The 25496-nt window shown below is 40.6% G+C and overlaps 1 protein-coding gene across 2 annotated transcripts in view; it reads left to right on the top strand.

Annotated features, from left to right (window-relative positions):
• The first annotated feature begins 11558 nt into the window (after positions 1-11558).
• The window catches only part of lrrn2 (leucine rich repeat neuronal 2), a 233818-nt gene continuing 219880 nt past the window's right edge, over positions 11559-25496 (top strand). The window contains exons 1-2 of one of the 2 annotated variants that reach the window (XM_008109644.3): positions 11559-11698; positions 12085-12174. The gene's annotated coding sequence lies outside the window, so the exon portion shown is untranslated. Of the gene's footprint in view, positions 11699-11755; positions 12175-25496 lie in introns of those variants that run through there. The other variant, XM_062978533.1, reaches the window with a different exon arrangement.

Genomic DNA, 25496 nt, shown 5'->3' with positions numbered 1-25496 from the left:
ATTGTGAGATCTTCATTCTCACAGTATTAATACTGATTTGTCACCAAACCACTTTCTGTCAGATCTCGTAACAACCTTTTTGTAGCAGGGCCTATTTGAGTTGATATTCCACAAAGTGCTAACATATTTTCCACAAATCTCTGTGATGCAGTGCACCATTAAGCAAAACTTTCTTATATGAGAATGAGTAAATCTTCATGTGATGACATCAGGGTACAAACATCATGACAACCTGTGACTACAGGCAAAACTGTATGCAGAACTATATCTGAACACTTAAATTTGCAGTGAAAGATAGAAACTCATGTTGAACTGCTAAAATTTTGATCTGGGAAACTGATTAACTGTGTGTTAGGCTGTGTGTGAGAATGAGATTTAGGAAAACAGAATTTCTGATAGCGAATGATTCACACACTGCTCTTTTTGCTATCACTTGTCTCTTCTTTACAACTACTGCATCTGACAATAAATTTATCTAACTTTATTTTATATGAAACAGTCAATACCCATTGACTTTGCAGTGATTTCATATTTGCTGATCTGGAATTATGACACATGGTCAAAATATACTTAATTAGGATGCTGTTGCATGTTGGAACAGAAACATTTTCCAGGATGCATAAGCTGAAGTCAATATTCTAAAATACTTGCTAACAAAAATCAAATGAAAATGAAATCAATATATATTTACTTTATCATTAAAGAAAATAGTTGTACACAGTGTTTCTGGATCCATGAATAAATAAGACCTTTAGCTACAATGTTACTGGTGATCTTTAAAGGCAGAGAACAGCCACTTTTTTGAGATTTTCACCAGAATAGTAATCTAGATACATGCACATTTAGAGGTTACACTCAAGGTTGTATTTAGAAATCTACTCAGTTGATTCAAAGGCCAGAAACTTTTGATGAGAAAGCACTTTAAAAACCTCTCCAGGATTCCTGACCTAGCGAAGTAGCAAGCAGTTTTAGGTGTACCGCCTTTTTAAAAAATAGTGCTGCATTGCACATAATGAGACTTACTTCTGCGTAAATAGGCACAACTACAGTAAGGATTCAGCTATGTTAGGAAAACAGAGGTTTTGGTAAAATGAACATGTTAAGTGGGGAAGACGTGAAGAGGCATTCTGCTGGTTTCTCCCTATTCTTCCCACCCAACTTCCCTCCTTATGCTGGACCCATTCTAATGGGCAAAAAGTCCTAACTGTTGCTATTGTCACTGGTTTAAGGTTCCTCTGATCCTCATGCCCATATATATCATAATAAAAAAACCAACAGATATCTGTCACTGCTAGCATGTCAATAAATGGTGAATTTGCTCCAGGTTTTAGTGCAACCTATCTAATGTGTTGAAGCTTTTGAAGGGATTGGCTTCAGCAGTTTTGTTAACTCTTTTAAAGTTCAGACTAATAGCAAGACTCTCTGTATTCAGTGACTCGCTGGCAAAAAACCTCTCACCTGCTCTTTGCTGAAAGATTGCCCTTTTCCATGTCAAGTCATTCACAATTCCATCTACCCAGATATGCCCTTTTTGGAAGCAGAAGGGAATGCATACTAAACTAGGCTGTTGAGACAACTCCAGTCTCTTAAAGCTAGTATATTTAGGATTTTAAACTTGTTTGGGAGAATGTTTTGCAGATTGTGTGAGAGTCTGTCCCTTCTCCAAAATTGTCGACAGCATCAGAAAGCCTCTATATCCGGCATGGGCAAACTTTGGCCCTTGAGATGTTTTGAACTTCAACTCCCACAATTCCTAACAGCCAAAAAACCTGGAGGGCTGAAGTTTGCCCATGCCTGCTCTATATAAGTAAAAGCTTTTGCCTTCTGCATGCAAGCACTCATCCCACTCAAGTATCTAGGGAGCAGTTTTAACTAGTAAAATATGGATACATAATTCCTCTTTTGGTAAGAAGTTTCAGGGCACAGCATTACAAGGGTTTTGCAAAATTCCAGCATCCCATTTAAAGTGAAGTCATAGTAATAAAGTATTCAAAATAATATTGTTCTTTCTCCTTAATGCAAAACCAAGGCATCTGAATGTGTGAATAACCAACCCTTCTGAACTCCATGCAAAGCAATGGCTGCAAAAACAACAGCTACAAATTTGATTTCCCCCCTAAATGATGCACATCCATCCATCCATCCATCCATCCATCCATCCATATATTTTCTTACTAAACATCTCAGTTTGATGTCTGGAGGATTTTTTTTAAAAAATGGGATTTAAATTCTGAAAGCCATTCATATTTAGAAAGGCATTTAAATTAACACACATGGAAACTGAATTAAAAATAATCTAGCCACTTGCTTACAACTGTTCCACCAAATGCAGCCGTTAGAAACATCCATTGAAACTAGGCTTATGAACTTTATCAGTCGGGAACAATGTGCTGCAACACATCACCAACAAAATCAGGTCACTGCATTCACTCCCCCTCACTCTCTTAATGCACGTGTGTTCTGTTTCCTTCTTCCCTAGTTCACTGCTCCAGGCAAGTTGTTAAGAATGAAAGGAAACCTAGTTGCCATCTACAATCTGATGTGTGACAAGGAAATACAAAACTAGAAACCAGTGGCTATTATTAGTCACAGTTGGTGCTTCCAGAATCCAAGACATTTATGGCTCCAGCAGCTGTTACTGAGAAAACTGCGGACTTCCATTGACATTTCGCAGAACAGATCAGGGCCAATTAAAGTAGGATGAGAATTGGACTTCAAATCTGACTCACCCTTAATAATTCTACTTCCAATTCCATTCCAAATTCAGGTTTCATAATGAGGTTGTAAACATCATCTTGTCCAGACCAGAATCAGATTCCTATGAAAGTTTACCACTTTGTGTTGCAAAGCCAGGGAAAAGTCAAAAGTTGTTTCTAGCCCCCATTTTATACAGGGGGTATATAATTCTGGGCTAAACAATAGATACTTTTGACTGATTCTTTCAAAAACTAGAGTATACAGAGAACAGCATTGTGGGCATGCATGCTGATTTGTGATTTTATCCAGCTGATTTGAGAGAAAGTTTTAAAGGACTGCTAAAAACAGAATGCTAGCTGATGCTGTCAAAATTATGTCAGCCATTGTGTTAGTATTTGGAGCTGACTTTGAGAGCTAGTTGACAGCCCAGCATTTCTCAGCAGGAACTTTCTACCTCAATCTATACAATTCGGATCCTCTCTCAGCAAAAGAAGGCTCTTAAACAAAATCTAGAATTTTGGCAGTAACAGTCTTATATATCTCAGCAAATATTTAGCTGTCAGGAAAGAGAATTGTTTTTTTGTTTTTTTGTCTTCTGTACAGGGCCAGCTCTAGACATTTTGCTCCCTGGGGCACATCAGCCCACATGCGTAACAGACAACACAAATAGAGATGCTTAGTACCCAAAGACAGTCAAGTCATTTTGGAACTGGAGGCAAAATGTCTGAGAAGTCCACAATCCCATGAATGACAGCAAGAATATCAAAAGTAGTAAATAACAATTTGCTGCCCATTCATTTTACCTGCCTTTCTGTATAATGGCAGAACTAGCATTACCTGAGTGATCATTCATTGGGCTAATTGAGGACATACAGCTCAAAAGTCTGATATTATTTATATCTCCAGATAAAGGATTGGATCAATGGTGCTATGATATAATTTCAGGTGTTTAGCAGGCTCTGGCAATCATAGCTCAGGCTAATATATATGGGGAGGAGCAGGCCTTGGAAAAGCCATGGAGTAAGCAAACTTTGCCATGGGCCGAGTTCAAAGGGCGATACATTGGAAAACAGGTATTTTGTTTCCTTTACAATTTTTGTGTACCAAGCAGATTTTTGGTGCTGATCACATAAATAACTTCAAAATTGTCACATCACTTAAGGTATTTGAGAAACAGCCAATTTTGTTTTACAATTATTGCAAAATTTTGAAACATTTTCTTGCTTGACAGTAACTTGCATGATTTTTTAAATTGCTCATATCTTTGACAACCATAACCAACATTACAGTATATAACATGTAACAGAGGCTCAGTCTTTTTAAATACCACAATAATAAATTTCTGATAGTGTAGAAATTTGCTTGGGCATGCCAGAGGCATGGACACTAGAGGATGAGAAAGTAGGCGATGATGGTGATCAGATGCAGATGGAAGCTGATGCTGTTCCTGACTTTGTGCCATCAACATCCAGCAATCCTCATTTAATATCTCAGGCAGAGCTGAATGATCTGGTCAGAGATTTGGGTTTGTCGAAGAGCCATGCAGAGCTACTTGGATCAAGGCTGCAAAGATGGACTCTTTTGTCATCCGGTATGAAAATCTCAAAATTTCTCATGATGAAGATTTGACAGAATATTTTAGCAAGCTGACAGTCTAACCTTTTGCTGTGACAGCAACAGATTTTTTTTGTGTTTTCAGATGCAACCATGACCCAACAAAATGGTGAGGAAGTTCTTCTTCCTAATGTTCAGGTGGAATCTCCTTTACTTTGTTTGAAGCCATTACTTTGGGTCCTGGTCTCCAAGGTAGTAGAAAACATGCCACTCCCTCACCCCTTATAAAATTCTTTCAAATATTTAAACATGACTATCATGACTCCTCTCAACCTTATCTTCTGCAGGTTGAACATACCCAACTCTTTAAGCTGCTTTTCAAAGGGCATAGTTTTTTGAGATCTTTTATCATTGTAGTTGCCCTCCTATGGACATGTTCCGGCTTGTCAATATCCCTCTTGAATTGTGATGTCCAGAATTGGACACGGTATTCCAGGTGAGATCTGACCAAAGCAGAACAGAAGGGTAACATTATCTCCTTTGATCTAGACACTATACTTATTTTAATGTAGCATCAAATCCCATTGGCTACACGCATTCTTTTAGCTGCATGTCTGGTTCAGCCACCTCTGCTGCAGCACCTTACAATGACTGAAAAATATGTTCTCTCTAGGCATTTCTAGGTCTTCTAACACAATTCTACAGTGAACTTTGAAAATGTGCAATTTTTATTCACAATCAAGTTTTTCACTTTTGTGGGAATTATTGTGTCCCTAATCCCTATGTAAATTGTGGGCTGACTGTAGTTTGAAATTCCAAGGGAATTTATTGTGTCACTGGTATGAAAGACATAAGTTGCCAATGATGATCTGTATGTGTGATTTTAAAAAACTGGGTTCATAAAGTATTCAAGGAGCTTCTCTAAACTAATGGGTGGCTCCCCTTTAGGTCTAGCTCTTGCCAGTAACAAAAGAAGGGAGAGCTGCATGCATGTCCATGAAAGCATTTTGATGAAGCATTGAAGGAGCTTCTATAAGTTCTAGCTTTTGTCAATAAGCAAAGGGGAGAGAGCTAACTCATATTAGCAGATTTGACAGTTATGAAAAGTCAGAAATTATAGTGTTATTAGGAACATTGCTAGTGGTAATAGGAGCTGTGGCAATGATTGTGGTGGTGTGACTGATCTGTTACTATACCAGAAAAGATATGAGGTGTTCAAGATTTTCATATGGCTTGGTATGTTCTGCACCATGGATAGGAAGAGGAAACCTTTATGCCTCAGACAAAAGGAGTGTCAGCCTGTTTTTGAATTGCCAAATTATTCATGATGTATTTCTTCTTTCAACTTGAGATTGATCCTTTTGCTTCATCAGTAGTCAAGGCAGCTTCATTTCTTTGAGCTCTGTATAAAGGTACATGATGTATATTGACAATTGAGCCCCACTATCTTTTGGCATATCTATGGGGCTCCTGTAGTTGGTTTCCCTATATTTCCCTTTGCAGAGCTCAGGATAATAAGTTTAAAAACTAATTTTAAACACCATCATTGGAAAGAGGAAGGGCATCAATGTGTTGTCATTAATATTGGTAAAATTGGTGTTCTGAGCTATGCTCAATAAAGATGACTTGTAAGCAGACTTTTAGGTAGAGAGATGTCTCCTGCCATATTCTGAACAAGAGGCCAGGAAGGGGTAATGTTTATTTACAACATTTATACCTCGCCCTTCTCACCCGAGGGGACTCAGGGCGGCTTACAAAAATTGGCAAAATTTAATGCCTAAAGAATACAATCATAAAAGCAAAACAATACATATAGATCCGTTAATGACATTGTTAAAATACATTATAAAAACCTTTAAATCATATATATAATTAATGTTCTCCTCTGGATCCTTGGTCATCTTGGAAGAAGACAATTCTCAACTTAAAAGTGGACGTCTTATGAAATCCACACACACACACACACAAAACTAGGATGGAAATGATCTCATTGTTGCATTCAGGAGAACAATCAGTGGTTAAACATCTTGTTTACTTCTAATAAACACAAGATCTTTTGAAATTGGCTCAGTCTTGAATTGTCAAAGACCTGTGCACAGAATCTCTGTAAATGCAACTGCTTATCATCTCATAGTCAAAGGCAATCCATAGTCATTCACAGCAAGCAGTCAAATAAGGGCAAAGCATATGAATAGTCCAGAGATCTTTCCAAGGGTCAAAGCCAAGCAATCTTATCAATTCAAGTCGTACTCCAAAACCATAGTCCTGTCACCAAAGCCAAAGTTCCATCCAAGAGTTCGCCAACAGATATTCAGACTGTAGCAGTTCCACAAACATCGCTCCTAGCAAACTGTCAGCTCCAGCCTCCAGCTATTTATGCCACTTTCCCTCCTCTGAGCCAACAGATTATATCTCCTCAGTTGGATGGCATCAGTTCTTAATTGCAGCCTAGCTGGAATGCTTAACTCCTGATCCGTTTCCTGGAGCTCTTGATCCTGCCCTAACTCTTTGTCCCTTCTTCCCTGAGACCCCTGGTCCTGCTCTGTAGGGGTAGATTCCTCAGTGTCAGGCTGCTCAGGTTGCTACACTCTGCCAGCCCCCGACTCACATGGTGGGTGAAGCAGCCCTTCATCCTTGTCCTTATCACTAGGCCTGACAGGAACACCTATATTTATCTTGATTGGCTTTGTTCCATGTGACATGATGGCTCCCAAGTTAAGAACAGGTTAAATATGTGCAGAGGGGTAAAGCAAAGAGGAAGAAGACCTTCAAACACAGAGAGAGCTTTCCACAGAGGCCCCATAGAATCAAAGAGAAATCCCTGGTGTTCAAGGGATATTCTCACAGGGACAAAACAAAGGCAGAGATTCCAGAGGGATAGCCCCCACAAATTCCAGAGAGATTGCACAGAAGAGAGAAGCCCCACAGAAGCAGGAGCAGCAGAAGTCTCCAAAGTTCCCCTTATCCAGAACCTGCTTCCCTTTATTTGAACTTTTCTTCACATTAGAGTGAAAAAAACTGTATGTATGTTAATCTCAAGACTTTTTCAGTTTAGCTGCAACATTCATAGCTTCCTTAGGGCCCTTCCACACAGCCATGTAACCCAGAATATCAAGGCAGAAAATCCCACAATATCTACTTTGAACTGGGTTATCTGAGTCCACACTGCCATATATTCCAGTTCAAAGCAGAAAATGTGGGCTTTTATTCAGCTGTGTGTAAGGGGCCTTATATTGGTCAAAAGTAGGGGTTTTTTTAGCAATAGCCTTTTGTGCTGCTTTCTTTTTCTCTCTTCTTAATAAAGAAATAACTTTTTTGTGTTACTTGACTTCTTTTCCTTTTTGGAGTCACTTATCTGTTTTTAAGGCTTTAACTTCAAAGATCCTACAGCGAGTACCTGGGGGAGCTTTCCCCCCAAACCAGTCAACCTCAACATTAATCTATTCAATTGATATTTATTTTGTTGCATTAATGATTAATCAAATAAATAAACAAAAAATTACTTTAAAGACATTGTGAATTGATTGATTGATTGATTGATTGATTATATAGCCTGGCTTTGTCCTAGGATGGGGTTCAAGGATCTTTGATTCCTACGCATCTTTGATTCCTACTTTTTCCACTGACTGTCACATATTGTTACTGGCACCCTTATTTATAAATTGCTAGCCTCATGCTCACATTTCAGAATGCATTAGAATAGAAATTTTACAGTCTGATCTGTTCCTGGGGATGGTGAGATTTTAGTTTTACCCATCTGGAAACCACCAGGTTGAAAAAGACAGCCCTAAAGCATGGGATTCAATTAAGTTTTGTCATATCTGCATCTCTCCTTTTGTCTTTCTATGCGTTCTTACCGCTGGCAACATAATCTTCACTCATGATTGAAACATAATGGACTGTTTGTCTGTATTGGAAAAGGTGAATAAGGAACAATGTGTTCATTCCAGTTAGAGGAGAGTGAAGGTCAGCAGAAAGTGGTTGCATAGATCAGTCATTGAATCAAGGCTGAGGAATTCTTAATCAGAAGCATTTTAAACACTTCTAAACACATTTTCTCTGTACTATTGAATAACTGCACCATCTATCTCCCAAACAAAAAGGATGAATTAGCACCATAAGTACTTACATTTAACCAATTATTTTCAAAAACAATGATAAAAAGTGCCATTGTCAAACAAAAGAACAGTTCAATCCTTCTTGGAGGATGCCAAGATATAACTAGCTACATTCATTTGAAAGCTCTGCTCTTTGGTGACATTATGCTTTTAGAACTCTAGCAAAACACACCTCCACATGCGTACATGCACCTTGACACACAAACACCAGCCTCTACTCCTACACTAAAGTATACTCAAATCCACCAGCAATCTCTACTGAGAACACAGTTTACCAGTTTAATAAGTAACTCTTTGGCTTATGAATCCTAGAATTCTCTGGCTAAGAGATCCTAGGACCCCTATCTGCCTCCCCACACAGTTTACTTGCCGCTAAGGAATAGCCCAGTGGCGAAGTGTGTTAAAGCACTGAGCTGCTGAATTTGCAGACCGAAAGGTCCCAGGTTCAAATTCTGGGAGCGGCGTGAGTGCCCACTGTTAGCTCCAGCTTCTGCCAACCTAGCAGTTCGAAAACATGCCAATGTGAGTAGATTAATAGGTACCACTCTGGCGGGAAGGTAACGGCGCTCCATGCAGTCATGCCAGCCACATGAACTTGGAGGAGTCTACGGACAACTCCGGCTCTTCGGCTTAGAAATGGAGATGAGCACCAACCCCCAGAGTCAGACATGACTGGTCTTAACGTCAAGGGAAACCTTTACCTTTACCTTTAAGGAACAGTTACCTCTGATCACCATTACCCTTCCCAGGGAACTGGAAGAACCGTTGGGGAAAATATGTGGAGCTCTACTTCACATAATAGGAGAGGCCAGAGGGGCTTGAACCCCTGAAGAAAAGGTTGGGAGAATATACACTTGCCCACAAAATAACCTGACAAAAGTGGACCACCAACATGCCAAGGTAGTTTGAGGCTCATCATGTATTATCAGTTAGAACTGTGCTAAATGATCTGAAAAATATTTTCATTGAGCCCTCAGGAATATCAAAATACAGAAAGTCTATACTATTCACACATCTGCAGGAGAGCATGAAGAGAAGGAGGGCATTCCTAAGTAGACATTGTGCTTGTAGCAGTCTTCATACTTAAAGATGTTTAAATGATAATGGAGGAGAAAAGTCATTTTCCCTTCCCTTGAAAGTGTCTGCAAGTAGTCAAAATTAAAAATAACTTGTGTGCCAATGTGGAATACCCCCCCCCCCCCCCACACACACACATACCCCAACAGGTATGGAGTTCCTGGTCCCATTATCTTTGAGGGCTTCAGGGAAGCTATCTTAAGGTTGTTTTTATATTGCCAATTGAATAAAAAAAAATCTGCATTTAAAATTCATTGCAGAATTTTAAACTTCATGGCATAGTGCTAGGCTAAGTTAAGGTAGCATTACAGGCAGATGTCTGAGGGAATTCAGAGAGATGTAGATGGAAAGAGATCAACCTGCAGCCACTGTTCTGCTCCACTCCTTTCCCTAAATATTCAGTATACTTTTCTTTTCATAAAGTAAAATAATCAGTCTTCTGCAACTTTGGTCTCTTTAAAACTCAAGTCCCATTATCATAGAGCACTGGCCATACTAGCTAGAGCTCACAGGAGTCCTACCACCTTGTCACACATGGGAGCCTCCTCCCATCTGCCCATGCCATTTTACCAGGAATTGTGGTAAAATAACAGGAGTGAGGGCCAACTCTGTCACCCCATGCACCACTCTAGCATGGCGATGCTTCCCCCATCACATGGGAGGGGCATTGCACAAAGAGGACAAAAGTGTGTTGGCCTCCATGTTTGGGGAGAAGCCTCCAAGGATGCTTCCACCCCATTTGGGGTTGGGGCCTCTGCCGGAAGGCACTCAACATCATGTGATGGCTGGCATGGGGCTCCATCCCTGAAGAAGGCTCAAAGCGTTCTGGGATGCTTATTTTAGTAAGTGTGATGAGGTTCCTGATCTAAACTCAAAGTCTGGAAAAGCTACATTCCAGGACCACATCTCCAAGAATCCCTTAGACATGGGACCATAAAACCTCTCCAGGCCTAGATCCAGGTTGGGGAAAGCAGTTCTAAACTAAAAAGCAGACATTATTTTCTCCGGCTGCTCAAAAAGAATCACATTTGCTCTTGACAAGTTAAAGCAAATGCAGTGCCATAAAAGGTATGTGCAAGGGAAAGCATGGGCAAAGGAAAAGCTCACAGCTTTTTGTGGCCCTTAACACTGCCAGACTCACCATTTACTTTTTTTCATTGTTGCCAACTCCAGGACGTAAAACTATATAAAAATATGTGAGGGGAAGTCATAGGGAGGAGGAAACAAGCTAGTTTTCTGCTGCCCTGGAGACTAGGATATGGAATAATGGCTTCAAACTAAAGGAAAGGAGATTCCACCTGAACATTAGGAAGAACTTCCTCACTGTGAGAGTTGTTCGGTAGTGGAACTCTCTGCCCCAGAGTGTGGTGGAGGCTCCTTCTTTGGAGGCTTTTAAGCAGAGACTGGATGGCCATCTGTCAGGGGTGCTTTGAATGTGATTTTCCTGCTTCTTGGCAGGGGGTTGGAGTGGATGACCCATGAGGTCTCTTCCAATGCTATGATTCTATTATTCTATTTATCCACTGGCCTCACCACAATTGCCTATTCCAGCTTTAGGAACTTTTTAAACAAATTGGCCCAAGATCTTGAAATATTATTTTATTTAACACTGTGTGCATGTGTCTTCAAGTCACCTGTTGACATAGTGATTCTAGTGATTCTAGTGATTCATAGTTTTCTTAGGCAAGGAGTGCTTTTGCCATTTCATTCCTCTGAAATATAGTCTGCAACACCCAGTATTCCTAGGTGGTCTCCCATCCAAGTACTAACAAGTGCTGACCATTCTTCTCTTTTCCAAGATCAGACTGGAGCTGGTGCCTTGCGGGTATTTATATAGAAATAGGCAACGTTGATCATATTATGCTGCTTCTAGCTTAAGTTAGGTCCTTGGCTGTTCTGCATTTCTTCCTCCCCATTGGTGGAATACGTTAGGTTTGGTAACTTCAAAGGATTTTGCCTGAAGGCCCAGAGGTGGCAGTCTCTGTAGAAAGGCAGCTGCCTTTTGTGAAGCCTGTCAGTTTCACCAGCATCCCCATCCCAACTCTGCTCTCACTTCTGCTGTCTGCTGTCTGCTCTTCGCCCTGCCTGCTTCCCCCTCCTCTCTCTCTCTCTCTCTCTCTCTCTCTCTCTCTCTCTCTCTCTCTCTCACACACACACACACACACACACACACACACACACTTTTTGTTTACCACACAGAGCTTGTTGGTGCCTTGGGAGCTACGTGGCAAGGCAGGCAGAAGCTGATTCAGGTGGGTGGCACATTGCAGTGAGAAGGCTCCAGCTAGAGGGAGGAGTGAGGGAATCTCGAAGGGGAGGAGGTGAGCGTGGTGTGGTGGTGGAGGCGGTGGGAGCTGCTGAAAGGAAAGGAGAGGCAAGTGTGGATGTGTCTGTGATAGCAAATGAGATGTGAGCAGGGAAAGGAAGGAGAGTCTTTCTCTGCTGCTTCTGCTGCTGCTTCCTTCCAAGAACTAGCTTTCTGAAAAAGAGAGGGACAGAGCAAGAGAGATAAGGAAGGGAAGAGAGAATAAAGGCAGGGACTGTTCTGCCATCATCTCCTTAGTACTGAATGTTCCTGAGCTTCGTCTGGGCCACAGAACCAACACCCCCTTTGCCTCCTTCTGTCTATCAACTCCAGGCATTAGCCAGAGACAGATGTGTGTGCAGCAAGGCAGCAAGATAATAGACAAATAACGCTGGCTCTGGGAGAAGAGAGGAGAGTCCAAGGGTAAGTTCAGCTCTGTTATTCATCAGCTGTGGCAGTAGAAGGGGCAAAGGGGACTCTCCAATGCAGATAAAGGAGCTGTATTTGATACCCTTTCTTCCTCTTTTCCTCTCTCCCCTCTCTTTTTCATCAGAAGCTGAATGCTAAGAAAAGAGTGTTGTATGAAGCTGGTTGGTGGAAACTATCAGGATCTTTCTATTTTGGATGCTCAGTAGAAGGGAGGGAAAATGTGAAAGGGGGAAGGATACTACATCAGCTGGGAAAAATTATGGGTGACTGACAAGAAAGTTCAGTTGTGAAGCTCCAGACTAGCTGGCTAAATTTGAACTGAAATACATATAGGTTATATTCTTATTATTCTTGCAGCATAAAGAAATCCAGGTGTGCTATTCCCCCATCTGAGGAGATGAGGCTAAACTCTTGATGTCTGGTGCCGAAAGATCAGAACAGAAGCACCTATCCAGATTATGATATGGTTTCCTTTTATGTTTAACTTGGATAGCAGGTTGTGCAGATCTTGCTTGTAGTCATTATCAATCCTTCAAATTTATCCAAGGATGCTACTACTTGTTAACCATCCTAATTAACCCTTCATGTCACAGATAAACCATTGGATCAGCTAAGGCATTAGATAGGAGGAAGATGTATTGGTGAATGTAGTCTAGCCTATCACCTTCCATCCCTGCCCTACAAGGCGAATGCAGCTGGCAGAAATGAGAGGGTTCAGCTCAGAATCCCAAGTAGATGAAGGAGAAAACAAAACAAACAGGAAGCGGTGAGCCAGACAAGTGAGCTCTGAAAGGAAAAGTGCTAAGGACGAACGGTGCATTAGGAAAGAGATTCCTGCTTTGCAAGGCTTATCAGTTTATTCAGACAAGCCAAAAAAACAACCACAATCCTACCTTTCATCCTCCATGCCACCAGCCCTTTAAAACCTTTATAATGCCAGATGATGGTTTTCTATCATCATCTTTAGTTTGCAGAAGGCAAGAGCTGGACCAGCTTGAGAAAAACAGATCTGGGCTGGCCAGCAGGCTGAATGAGTGAACATCAAGGGGTTGGCTCTGCTGATGGAACAAGGAAAAAGTCTTGAAGGAGGTGGCTGTCTGGTCCTTATTTTTCTTAGGGAAATGAAGTGATAAAAATGATTTCATGTTTGTCCTTACAGCATCTAATATCCCTCTGTTCAGTCTCCCTTTTCATTCCCTTCCTGTTTTCTCACAATTCCTTCCCTTGGTTTTGATCAATTGTGCCTCTGATCTGCACTGCAACCCATCATGTTAATCCTGTGCAGTGTAGCATAGTGTAGCTGGCTAGGCAAGGCAGAGGGAGTTTAACAACATGAGCTTTCACAAATAACAGATCTGTGAGAACCTGTATTTCCTTCATTTGAATCATGCAGTTCTCTCCTCATGGCTGTGAAGCTAACCCCTCCCTAGTAACTGGGTAGGAGTTCTCACTAAAGGGAATGGGAGGGAGAGGTCAGTGGAAAATGAATTTGTTGTCTTAAAACATAATACTTTGAACAAAAAAAACAACAGGGTGCCCCCCTTTGTTCTTTGTTTTGCATACCTCTGTCTTCCAGTTTTTCATCCTTTGTGTAACTCCACAAAATGTCAACAAAAAAGCATCTTGATGGAGGTCCAGAAAAATTCTCCCTCAGTATTTCCAATCCATGTTTCTGACATAATGTTGATGTCTGGTCAAAGGAAAGTAGAACATAGGGTTTAAGAATGAAAAGGTGCAACTGAAGTTCTGCATGAGTTTTCCTTCATTGCCTTTCTTACTTTGTGTGTATAGGGGGTGTGTGCCACCTTTGTTTATGTATATAGAAAAGTGGTTTCACATTTAATATTTTAATTTTCCATATGATGTTTCTAAAGCTGGATCACTGCTGAGGAGATTATCAGCACAGCTGGAATACACATTTCACATCTGGGGTTGGAGAGGTCCATCTAAATGTCTTCTAATCCACTCCCACCTTGTGGATCTGATCTTTATGGGGTTCTGCTATGCACAACCATCACCTTTGCAATTGTGATGTCTTTCAGAGCTTCATAGATGTTCTTTAAAGAAAAGGCTTGTCAGAGCTTTGGCAGCTGTGTCTTTTTCATGGGGGTGGGGGGGGTACATGAGACTCTGTGTTTATTTTCAGTTCCAGCATAATGACTTCCATCTTCTTCTTATGGGTGAAGACCAGGAGGTATCTATGAATCATTGCTGAAATCCATGGATATTTTGAGGATGAAGAGACTAAATTTCAGGTTGTGGGCAAAAGGAAATCAGAAGGAAACCCAAACTAAGATAGACACATTTTGAACAGAAATCTCACTCCCCTACCCTCTCATCCCTTGTATGTGTAAAGCTATGGGTACCTTTAATTTTAGTGACCATAATTTGCAAGCTTAAAAAAAGGGTGTTTGCCCTTGGGAGCAGGAGACTTCTGTGCTTTGTTCAGTATCCACTGAGAAGGCAGGCACGTAACATGGTGATAAGCAAGCAGGGTGGATGCTGCAGTTTTTAGGTTCTTAATGGTTTTTTTCATTAGGAGGAATTAATTCTGTTCAAAATCATTACCTGTAGAAGAAATTGTATGGACGTGAAAACTGGCTCCCTGACATGGACAGCATTTCTGCTTCTTCTATCAGAAGTTTCAGTAAGCAGAATCCATGACTGAACTCAGTTAGGATCAGAAAATAAGCTTTCCATCAAACATCCGCCAAGGGCTTTCTGCTTGTCTTCCCAGTTTATGGGTCAAAATATCTTCTGATTACCAAATTGACCCTTTGCCTTCCCACTGTTAACACATGGAAATACATTGCACTAGGACTGGTGTCACAGCTCACCCTGGGGAAACCACCCCTGTTCAGTTGACCTAGTTCCACACTGTTCTGTAGCCTTATATTGTAGGCAGTGACACTTAACACTAGTTTAGCATCAGTATTAATAGCAAGTGTGAAACACTTGCCATTTTACATTAATACAAAATGACAGCACGTGAAGCTACTGTGCTCCTGGAAGATAATATACATTTACTTCTGAAGCAGGAACAGCCTAGTAGGAGATAACTACCAAAATTGCCTTATTTTCATTGGATCAGCATTCATTTTTTTTTTTACATTATTACATAGAGCCTAATTATTGATTTTCACATGTGTTAGCTATAAAAAGAGAGATACAGAATGTTATCAGTCACCAAATATGATAGTACTCTGTAAAATATATGTTGGATATGTTGTTTGGATATGTTGTTTGAAACAACTCAGCATCAAAATGGAAGGTTTTAGTATGATTGGTGTAGTTTGAGAGTATATGAAGAGACAACACAAGCAGAAGGTATTGATTGAGCGGTTGTTTGTTGCGCTCATTGTACAAGCTCTGAGCTTTACCTCTGAGATCAGAGTTTACCTTCAGGCAAAACCCAAAAATAACTAGATTGTTGTGTTGCTGGACCCCAAGGACTCCAGGAAGTAAAGTTGTGGTGATAATGTAAAAACTAGCTAATGAAGATACACCAGTTTTGTAATCCTCGAAGACTGGCCAGCCCTGGGCTATGTAATTTAGCAAAGCTGCCACACCATTTTCAAATATCCTCGTTTATAGAACATGCATCTGCGTGTTTAACCAGCTCACATACCTGCAAGTAAACCTTGAAACAACACTGTACAATGGATGTATTATCCCCATATTATAAGAGACTAAGGATCATCTAAGCACCTTGTAACATTACTTTGGATTATTGCCCTCTCAACTAATATGATCACTGAAGGCCTCAGCAAGGTTCATGTCTTTTAAAATGTGCCCAGAGTAAGTTCTGAACTTAGATACATTGGCTGGTGAGAATTAGAAGTTTCAGAAAATAAAACACTTAAGTTAAAAAAAAATGCAAGTTTCTTATAAGCCTGTGCAAATGCAGCCATGACTTCCTTTTGCCACCCAAACTGGTTTTGGTAGGAAAGTCTTGGTGTTGGTTCTCCACTGATGCTGTGCCAAGAATTCATGGGAAATATTTCTCAAGGTCCCTGATGGTGCTATTGGGATGTCTGGACCCATAGGAGCTCTACCACCCATGAACCCAAGACACTTCTGAAGTGCTAGAGCTTGGCTGTAGCAAAAGGACTTCCTTTTACAAGGTCTCACTAGTAAGGGATAGAAAGAATGCCGATGTATCAAGCTTAGGTTTAGCTCAAGAACCTTCTCAGATTTGATGGCAAAAGCCCATGGAATCCAACAAAAAAGTTAATTCAGTCTGTAATGCTAAAGTTTGAAAAAAAAACTGCTCCTGAAACATTTCTACAAAAGACCACTATTCATCTTTATGTTTTACAGTATATACTGGCATCTCTCCTCATCTGAAGATAAAAGAATATTGCCAACATACACCAGAGTGGTGGTGGTGATATTGTTAGTTTCTATATTTTTTTTTTCCAGTTTGTTGTCAGATAGTCTGTTGGGCTTGTATTTTGTAGTGTTATTCTTTTTGACTTTATGAATGAGGGAGATGAATCTTGCTCTAAATCCATATGTTCCTTTTAGTGAGAAAACCCATAGAGTGTAAGCTTAAGGCTAATACCTGGGTATTCAGTTCTGTCCAACAAAGAATTATATGTTGCTTGAGCAATTCCCTACTGCTAAGGATGGCTCAGTAAAAGGTGACACCTCTCTTTCCTGCATAAGCTTATAGATCTCACCAGTATGAGCTTGGTGAAAATATTCTCCGGTGAATGTGTCTTTGAGAATTGTATTTTTTCAAAGATCAAGAACAAATAGCTTCCCCTCTTTTTGTTCCTGTTGGTTAAAAGGTAAAGATAAAGGTTTCCCCTGATGTTAAGTCCAGTCATGACCGACTCTGGGGGTTGGTGCTCATCTCCATTTCTAAGCCGAAGAGCCGGCGTTGTCCATAGACATTTCCAAGGTCATGTGGCCGGCATGACTGCATGGAGCTCCGTTACCTTCCTGCTGGAGCGGTACCGATTAATCTACTCACATTTGCATGTTTTCAAACTGCTAGGTTGGCAGGAGCTGGGGCTAACAGCGAGCGCTCATTCCACTCCCAGGATTTGAACCTGGCACCTTTTGGTCTGCAAGTTCAGCAGCTCAGCACTTTAACTCACTGTGCCACCAGGGGGCCCCTGTTGGTTATCTCACTGTATAGCAGTGCAAGAATTATGCTGAGAAATATGGAGATTGTTGAGCCCTATTAAAGGTGGAGTAGTGATATACCATAATGTCTTATGAACTTGATTCACTGAGATCCAGACATGAGGAAAGAGGACCATTTAAACAAGTAATGTGCTCTTCTACAGCTAGATCAATTGAAGGGCTGTGCACACGTTGTAACTGTATGTGTTCAGTGAATGTACATACAGAGGAGAGCAGGGCTATATCTCCCACTAGCCTTGCTTCCTATCCCGTTACTGTCCATGTGTACATGAGGTACACATTGTGCCATGTGCACATTATTGTAATCCAACTATGGAATAGCTTCCCTGTGGAGATGTGACTGACACTAACATGACAAATTGTTTTGGTACCAGCTCAAACATTCTTTGTTTACCGAGGTTTTCCATTGTATTTGCTGTCTCCTCTGTTTTCATGAAGACAGGTTTTTATTGTACTTGTATTTTTTTAAATCTGGTCTGTGCACTACTCTGCTGTCTGTCAAAAGGAAAGGCAGTTGAAATATACATTAATAAGGCATACTTAAATTACATCAGTATATAGCCTCTGTCCCATGGTTCAATCCCATCCAAAAAGCAGTATTCCAATCTATATGGAGAGAGCCTGCCTGTGTGTGTCTTATTTGTATGCACAAGCCCTGTTCACATTGCCCTGAACATATGGAGGGCTAAAAGGATAGTGTGGACATCGTTAAGGATGGAGGTCCTATCTTTAAAAGTGCCAATATCAGTGGTTCTTGAGACATTTGATGTGAAGGATTACTCCCCCTTCCCATAACTGGGATCAGCACTATATTTGTGTACATTGATTATAATGATTTCTTTCTTTCCTGGAAACTTTCTGTGGACTGCTAGACAATAGCTTGTAGGCCAGCACCACTTCACAGACTACCACTTTTGGTGACATTGTACTAGATATTTTTGCATTGAACATAAAGATCTGCAGAGGGCTTTGTGACTACATTTAGGTGAACACAGTTACACAACTCGCATGATAGGGAGCTTTAAGGCATAGCTCTTAATCAAAGGAACTCAGTAAATGCATTTGGCTGAATCTGACTGCAATGTCCTCTCTACATCTTCAAAATCTGCAAAGGTGTCTAAGGGTGCCAGGTTCATGGAGAGATCTGGAGAGCAGAGCCTATAGCCACATCTATTTGTTTAGCCTTACTTGTATTCAGGTGCCTTTCAGAAAGGATTAGAGTCTTTTTTGCATGCTATACTCTATATACCTAAGTCTCTTGCTCCATCAAGTACATTCAGTTTATAGTGTCATGATGTGTGGGAAGGGTTTTGTCATGTATGTTTATACACATTATTCCTTTCAGAGGTTGGAAAATATAGGTTTTAGAACTATAGGTCACCAGGATCCCCGGCCATTACATAAAACCTAAGGAATTGTAGTCCAAGATTGGCAGCTTTTATGAGCTCTGGTAAATTTATGTTATGAACTGTAAAAATCTCTGAAAGTAAAGCAACACTATACTCATTGGAAAAGAAATCAGGTATTTTACTACTGCTTTAACAGTCATGCATTTGACATTGTGATATGTGCAGAAAAAGCCAATTAGTTCACTTCTTGAAATTTAAGTTACACTAAACAAAAGTGTGTTCTTCCTGGGATGCGTTCTCTTAAAATCTTTCTTTGTTCTACAAGTGCTTTTGCTTCCTTTGGTGTACCCTTAGGAATATCTGAAGTTACAACAGGGTTTATCTTATGTTCAACCCATTTTTCCCTACGATTACATCAAAGGCTTCCCTGGAAAAACTGTTTCATCCTGCTCTCTGCTGTGTTTCTTTTCAAAGGCATGTTTCACATCAAGTAACTGGTTACTATATGACATCTATTTTTGTATATACATCTGCATGTCTGAGCCAACCACCCCCAGTGACTGGGTAAGAGTCTACTTTGTAATACAGATTTGAAGATACCAAAGAGACATCTGGAGTAAGTCAGCTCTAAAACAACAAAATACCTGTAGGGAATTTCAAGTCTTGCTTCCACAGTGATCGCCATACCGTAACATTATAGTGGCAGGCTAAAAGGAATCATAGCTGGACTGTGTTTTCCTGTAGCTAAAAAGTCTTTTCTGCCAAAATGAATCCTCAAATGATAGTATTTGTGTAAGTATCAGACCTCTTGAAATCACTTACAACATGCATAGTCATTAGGATTAACATTTTGTTCCTTTGTTCCTTAACATTGTTTTTCCTGTACTTAAATAAATGCTTTCCTGGTTCACTAATTATTTTGTGGTTGTGCGGTTCTACTATAAATTGTTCAGCTTTTGTGCCTTTGCTATTTTGGTCTAAGCTACTGGAACAAGTGGTAGAATCTTTCAGACGTAAAGCTTGCTAGCCATAAATTAGTATCCAGTAACTCATGCACAAAACTCTCAAGTTTTCTCAAGTTCCTGGTAAACTGAATAAATAATCAGTTTACAATAAATAAATTGTGCAGAAACAGCTGGGTTTTCAGAATGTGGTTTTGGAAGAACTTAGAAAAGTTTCATTTGGGGTTTACAGTTCTCACAGTCCCCTAGCCAGCATGACTACTGGCCATGATGGCTGGTGGATACTGAGAGAGGTATCCCCCAAATTAACTTTTCCAAGCTATCGTTTCAGTACCACCAGCAAATTAGGGTCAACCTTTTCCAGTACAGATGTGCTTGACTATAACACATATCTCCAGCAAGGTCAACCAGAGCAAGGACTTGGTATAATGGAATCTGTAGTACAGTGCATTTGAGGGGTAACAACTTGGGGACGGCTAACTTTGAGGAACAGATTTCCTTCTTAACCCACATTATCATTCATATAGATGAGGCATGGGCAAACTAAGGCCCAGGGGGCCGAATGCGGCCCCTGAGGCACTTACCTCGGGTCCTCCTCATTTACCCTGTCCTCTCGGCATAAGGACAAAGTGATCCGCAGCAGCTGAGAGCCATCTGGAGCACTCTCAGCCACCGCATGTCTCGTCCTCCTCCCGGCATAAGGATAGTGTGTGTGGCCCCATCCTTATGCTGGGAGGACTGCTCAAGGAAGGCACATGGTGGCTGAGAGTCCTCCAGAGTACTCTGAACCACTGCCTGTCTTGCCTTCTTCCTGTCATAATGCCAAGAGGACAGCCCAAGGATCAGGGAGGAGGATCAGGGCAGTCACTATTTGTCCCATCTTCCTCCTGGCATAAGGATAGGGCAAGCAGCCCCGTCCTTATACTGTGAAGACAAACTGAGGATGACCCAGGTCCTGCCCTGGCCCCACCCTCTCTTGGGCCTTACCCCTCATGGGCCTGCTCCCACACAGTGTGTGAACAGCCCTCCCAGCCAGACCCACAATGTGGCCCCAAGGCAAAAAAGTTTGCCCATGCCTGATATAGATAGACATGAAGCAAAATTTTTAAAACCCTGTCACTCAAAAATTCCAGATCTAGGATGACATCTAAAATTAACCCAAATCCCACATATACTGTTTGAGGAATCATAATATCTATCCCACATAACCAGAGATTATGTTCTAGGAAACAGCTCTAGATGTTTGAAAAGTTATCATTTGAGGGTTACAACTGCCAGAATCTGGGAACTGTATTACAAAAAGGTAATGTCTGCAAACTTTAGGCTACACAAATGCCACTACTGTGGCTGGCAGACATGGCCATATAACAGATGGAGAATGATGCTGTGATTTTCCAGAGACATTGCTGTACTTTTAGTAGAGCATCATCAGAATCCCATTGAGTTTTCTGTGGAGTTATGTAGAGGCTTCTTATATTTTGGTGAGATAAGGGAGCTCTAAGACCTGACTTATCTTTGTGGGTAGAAGCAGGAGAGGAATTTATGTGAGCTAAGGGATGCAGTTGGGAATCATGAAATGAGCATAAGAAAGGGGATAAATTTTAGACAGCATCATGGAAATAACAGTTTGACAGTAAGATCTGTTAGCCTATAATAATATCCTGCTGCTTTTGGAATTTAAAACTGTATTGAAAGTGATTAATTCTTAGCTGGAGGGCCAGGAGAACCTCATTCAAGGTAACAGGTTGCTGCTTGTACACTGAATTGAGTGATATCATAACCAAATAATATTGTTGAATAATATTGTTCACTAGCTCAGATAAAAAAACCCTCCCCATCTAGATCTTGAAATGCTCTTCTTTTGAAATATAATTCTGAATATTACAATCTGAAATGTTCACATATCTGTTTCTCTGCCCATCTATGAGTTGTTTGCGCTACTCAATAGCTTTAAATATAATTTAGATTTTTCAGGCAATAGTTTGTGGGAGAAATGCATTTACTGAAAGAAAACCCAATACTTCTTTCATTGCAAATCTGAAAACAATCTGGAGAAATTAACTAGCAAGGACCTTTCCAGTAGAATTTTCTGCTAAATTCTAACTGTCATAAGGAATGTCTACAATTATAATAAGGTCTATAAATTCAGCACAGTTTGGGAGGGAAATGCAGTTTGGAAAAACAAAATACCCTCCGCCTGGTTTAGCTATCTTTCTGGACTTATAAACAATATATTGCAAAATACAACCAGTTATAAAGGCTTGCCAAAAATGGTATTTGGGTGTATAAGTAATTCCAGCTTTAACCACCATATGGCAGTTATATCGCCTTCTGTATGCCATTGCTATGTAATTCAATTTACCAGGCAACAAAGTTGTTTTGTAGCCATTCTAGACAACCTAGTGGAAGAAGAAGAGCTGCAATTTCACAATTAAACTGAAAATACAGCTGCTGTTATTTGTGGGTCTCAGGGAACACTTGACATACAATTTCTGCTGTTATGTCTACTATCATAATCATATATGCTGCTCAAAGAAACATCTTGTAATATTAATAGGCATCAGTTTTGATAAATAATTCAATGAATAGCTACCTAAGGAAAACATGTATAGAATAGGTTGTGAAGGCGGGCAGTCTGGCGCCAAATGAGACAGTAGGATAGAAAGAGTGCTGAAAGACATAGCTACTAGCCAAAAAATTAAGAAGAATTCACTTTACACAAGAGATATACCTATCTGTCCTGCTCACTTCAAAGGATCAGTCTGAACGCAGATCAGAGATAACTGCTCTCAAATCCAATCTTTATTGAAGAATACATGACTTTGGAAAAGTCAGGAATGACCCAATGTTTACATACAACTATTTTTATAACTTTTGATGCTACGTAACACCACACGTAAATATCATCATCAAGTCCCACCCCCAATATCACATTACTACCATTTTCACACACTAGACCAATTATAATTGTTTATACTTTCAGCCCCAAGTTCCCAGGCATATTCTATCTTCTTCTGCCAGGTGCTTCTGGGATTGTTTATGTTATGACTCCCAGTTACAGGGCTGAATTACCAAAGCCCTGTAACTGGGTTCCATGACATGGTGCCCTCCTTTTCTTCGTCCTCCTCTTCGGTTCTTCTTTCATCACAAGTCTGAAACAAAACAATAATTCTATGTGTCCATTTTGTCCAAAGTACCCATATATTTTTTCAGTAAGCTACGATGGAATACAGGGTGTACTTTCCCTAAACTTTTTGGCAATGCCAACTGGAAAGTCACCTCGTTGATAACACCCTGTATTCTAAATGGTCCAATATATTTAGGGCCCAATTTTTTCGAAGGTAGCCCCAGTTTGATGTTTTGGGTACTTAGCCACACTAAATCTCCTTTCTCCAATTTATCACCTTCCACCCTCTTTCTGTCTGCGAATACTTTATACTTTTTATGTGCTTCTTTTAAGGATGCAGTCACTTGACTCCAGCATTCCATCATTTGCGCTTTCCATTTCCCTGCCTCTGTTCCCTCATTCTCTGTCCATCTTGGCAGCTGGGGCAGAGGCTGTATTTCATACCCGTAAACTACTTCAAAGGGGGTTTTATTTGTTGCTGAATGTATAGTCGAATTAAAAGCTAGTTCTGCAAAAGCCAACCACCGAGACCAGTCATTTTGTCTCATGTTAGAGTACATTCGAAGGAACTGCCCAAGTGTCTGCTGAGTACGTTCTACCGCCCCATTTGTCATGGGGTGAAAAGCAGAACTTAAACTCCTTTCTGCTCCTAGCATTTCCAGGAATTTTTCCCAAAATTTTGCTGTGAATTGTACTCCTCTGTCACTGACCACTCTACTGGGACATCCATGCAGTTTGTAAATGTGGTTTATGTACAATTCAGCTAGTTTCTCGGCTGATGGTAGTTTCGTTAGTGCTATAAAGTGGGCCTGTTTAGAAAACAGGTCCAATACTGTCCAAATATAACGATGTCCTTTGCTAACCGGTAGTTCCCCCACAAAGTCCATAGCTACACATTCCCAAGGTCTGGTAGGTTCTGCTACTGTTTGTAATAATCCCATTGGCTTCCCTCCTCTCGATTTATTTCTGGCACAATCATCACATTGAACAACATGATTTTTTATGTCCTTCCTCATTCCTGGCCACCAGCAATGTTTTGCTATTGCTTTTGTTGTTTTTGTAATTCCTGTATGACCAGCACTCTGGTTATTGTGAAAACGATGCAAAATCTTGATCCTTAATGTTGCTGGGATATACAGTTTCTTGTTCACAAACCAAAATCCCCCCTTCTGCTCCCCCTGTTCTGCATTGGATGCGATCCATTGGTCTCCTTCATAAGACTGTTTCAGCTCGTTTCCCCAATTATCTTTTCCGTCGAGTTCAACCATAGCAGTGTTCTCCTTTTGGGTTTGTGCTCTTGTCCTGACAGCTAAGCCCCATTGTTTATCAGAGAATATTGTTCCCTCTTTTGCTGTGGGTATTCCTTCGTGTTGAGGCATGCGTGAAAGAGCATCTGCCAAGACATTCTGCTTCCCTTGAAAAAACTTTAATTGGAAATCGAACCTGCTGAAGTATTGTGCCCATCTAATCTGTTTGGGGGACAATTTTCGAGGGGACTTTAAATACTGGAGGTTCTTATGGTCAGACCAAATTTCAAATGGGATTCCGCTTCCTTCGAGAAAGTGTCGCCAGCATTCTAAGGCTTTTAATATGGCTAGTGCCTCTTTTTCCCATATCGGCCAACACTTTTCAGTTTCGCTGAACTTCCGGGACAAATATCCACAGGGTTTTAAGTTCCCATTTTGATCCTTTTGCAATAGTACTGCCCCATACGCACAGTCTGAGGCATCGCAATGGATTATGAAAGGGCTCCTGATATCGGGGTGTTTTAGAATGGGTCCTTCTGTGAAGCATTCTTTTAGGGTTTCAAATGCCTTTTGGCATTCTGGCGTCCAACTTAGTTTGGCGCCAGGAGCTTTTACTTTTGCTGTCTCTCCTTTCCCTTTTGTTTTTAAAAGTTCAGTAAGGGGTGCGGTTATTTGCGCGAAGCCTTTTATGAAGGATCTATAAAAATTTGCAAACCCCAGAAACGATTGCAATTGCCTCCTTGTTTGAGGCACTCCCCATTCTTTTACATCTGATACTTTAGCTGGATCCATAGCTAACCCTTCTGGAGATATCCGATACCCCAGAAAGTCAATTTGAGTTTTATTAAATTCACATTTGGACAGTTTTGCGTACAGCTTTGCTTCTCTTAGTCTCTGCAAAACTTCCCGGACCAATTTCACGTGCTTTTCCTTATCTTCAGTCACAATCAAGATATCATCAAGAAATATGAATACCCCTCTGTACAACAATGGGTGCAGTATTTCATTTATAAGCTGCATAAAGCACCCGCCTCCATTTTTTAATCCGAAAGGCAAAATTTTATATTCAAAATGGCCGAATGCGCAGGAAAATGCAGTTTTCCAAGTATCCTCCGGTTTGATCCTTAATTTATGATATGCTTCAATTAAATCAAGTTTAGTAAATATGCTCCCTTTTTTCAATACGGTAATTAAATCCTTTACTAAGGGCATAGGGTATTTATTGTCCTTAGTAATTGCATTTAAATTTCGATAATCAATGCACAATCTTAGGGAGTTGTCTTTCTTTCTCCTGAATAACACTGGGGCCCCGAGAGGAGAATTGGATGGCTTAATGAAGCCCCGCGCCAGGTTTTTATCAATGTATTTCCTCAATTCCTCCTTCTCCTGCACAGACATGGGATACACTTTTGGTTTTGGTAAGTTTGCTCCTGGGGTTATTTCAATTTCTACTTCTATATTCCTTTTGGGAGGTAAT

This window comes from Anolis carolinensis, chromosome 4 (assembly GCF_035594765.1).
Source record: "Anolis carolinensis isolate JA03-04 chromosome 4, rAnoCar3.1.pri, whole genome shotgun sequence".
In the NCBI taxonomy this organism is placed as follows: domain Eukaryota; kingdom Metazoa; phylum Chordata; class Lepidosauria; order Squamata; family Dactyloidae; genus Anolis; species Anolis carolinensis.
Note: the sequence above shows the minus strand (reverse complement) of the source record. Positions and strands in the feature narration are given on the sequence as shown.